The sequence below is a fragment of the Bactrocera neohumeralis genome, chromosome 4, assembly GCF_024586455.1.
Source record: "Bactrocera neohumeralis isolate Rockhampton chromosome 4, APGP_CSIRO_Bneo_wtdbg2-racon-allhic-juicebox.fasta_v2, whole genome shotgun sequence".
NCBI lineage: Eukaryota > Metazoa > Arthropoda > Insecta > Diptera > Tephritidae > Bactrocera > Bactrocera neohumeralis.
Window position 1 is genome coordinate 56,587,735 of NC_065921.1, and position 2,006 is coordinate 56,589,740.

Below are 2,006 nucleotides of genomic sequence, written 5' to 3' on the forward strand. Positions count from 1 at the left end.
TTTGTGTATTTCGGGGTACCTATATAATTTCGTATATATCGGCCTATCTGTACTTGTATCAATATTATGTTGCACTTCTTTCACACTTGTTAACACATCACCTTCTTTGAAAAATAAATCTTCATTTTTATTAATCAATGTTTGTAATTATTCACTTTCTTCGGAATTCATTTTCGCGTTTTTTAATTTATTAAAAATTTCTTTGTTTTCATCTTTCACAAAGGTTAACACTTCAGTGTTTAATATTTCATTAATGTATGCACTTGAGTCTTCTTCGTTAAATAATTCTTTTATACCGTCGTAATATTCATAACACTTTTCACTATTTTTTTGTTTAATTGCACTTTTTAGTTTGTTTTCTTTGAATTTTTCACATTTATTTTCGTCTAAATTCTTGAATTTTGCTATTTGTCCGTTTACGTTCAATGTGTTCGTCTTGTATGAAAATTCAATTCCTAATGGAATCATAACGTCATTTTCTAATATTCCGTCATATTTTCTGTTTTTAAAAGCATTCATTACTAGAAAAGTTATTGTCTGTTTTGTACTGTCATTAAATTCACTGGGTAACCATGTTTTGATGTATTTGTCCGCTATTTCTTGTTGTCTTCCTGTTATAATATTTTTCGGTATTATAAATTTTCTTTCTAACACTTGTGGAAAAATTCCCGGTTTTATCACTGATGCTTCTGCGCCTGAATCTATTAATAGTCTTACCTTAATTCCTCCAATTGTTACTTCAATCATTGGTATATTTCGTCCTCTGAGGCTGGTTTCGGAAAATTTTCAATTAATACATTATCTACCTCCATTGGTTCCACTGGCTGTCTTCTCGTCTGTCTGGTGTTGTTGTTTGCTCTTGAAAATTGTGTTCGCGTCTGAAAATTTTGTTGATATTCATTTTGCTGAAAGTTTTGTTGGTATTCGTTTTGTTGAAAGTTTTGCGGACGTCTGTTTTGTTGAAAATTTTGCGTGTTTTGCTGCATATTATTCCTCTGTGTGTTGTATTGAAAATTCTGTCTCAAATTTCCAGATTGACCACTGTGTTTGTTGTATTGCTGGTTATTTCTGTTTGCATTCGCGTAATTTCCCTTGTTGAAATTCGAAGTGTTTCTAAAATTTTTATACTTACTATCAAACCGTGTCCAATTGTTCAATTCTAATAACCTGTAAGCTTCAAATAAAGTAGTTATGTTTCGCGATATGATAATACTCGCTGCATTAATCGGTATCTTTTCTTTAAATAAATTCAAAACTGATTCTTCGTTACTTTCTGGTGTTCTATCTATTGATCTTTCTGTCGATAGATGATATTTATTATTCATTCGCGTTAATATATTTGACAATTCGTTATACGTTTGCGTAATATTTTTATGAACCACCTTTTCTGCTTTCTCATGTAATTGTAGAAAAGTATTTCTTTCGCTGAAGGTTTCGATTAATACTCTTTTAATCTCACTCCAATTCGCGGTATCAATACTATACCTTAATAGTGTGGTATTCGCTTTACCGACAATTTTGTCACGAATTTGTAATACTATGAATTTTTGCGATTGTATAGAATAATTGCTCATACTATTTAGCAATAATTCCACTTTGTTCACAAATTGTACAAGTTCGGCTGTATTTTCACCATTATACTCACCCATTCTGCTGATGAATTTTAGCGGGTCGAATTTTATTTCCATTGTGTTTCCTGCTAATCCTTGTTGTACTGCCTGCTCTGGTGTTGCCATTTCCTCAGTGTCCTTTTGTTTCCTTTTTGGTATGTGATACGGTTTTATAAAAAATTAATGCTCTCGATATACACAAGTGAATCTTTCACACTTGTTTTACCGGATTCAATTTCTTTTTCTTCCAAACTTTATTTGATTAATGTTCTTTATTGGATTTTTATTCAGATCCAAAGAACATTATTCTTTAGTTTTAAAAAAATAAGAACTTCCTTGCTCTGTTCGTTTATCGACTGCGCCAATAATAGGTTTTGCGTTGCAATAACCTAATTT

General features: G+C 31.1%; 1 pseudogene; it reads right to left on the minus strand.

The window, feature by feature from the left end:
• Window positions 1-1,021: 1,021 nt before the first annotated feature.
• LOC126755784 (uncharacterized) lies at window positions 1,022-1,736 on the minus strand (annotated as a pseudogene).
• Between the last annotated feature and the right edge of the window lie 270 nt (window positions 1,737-2,006).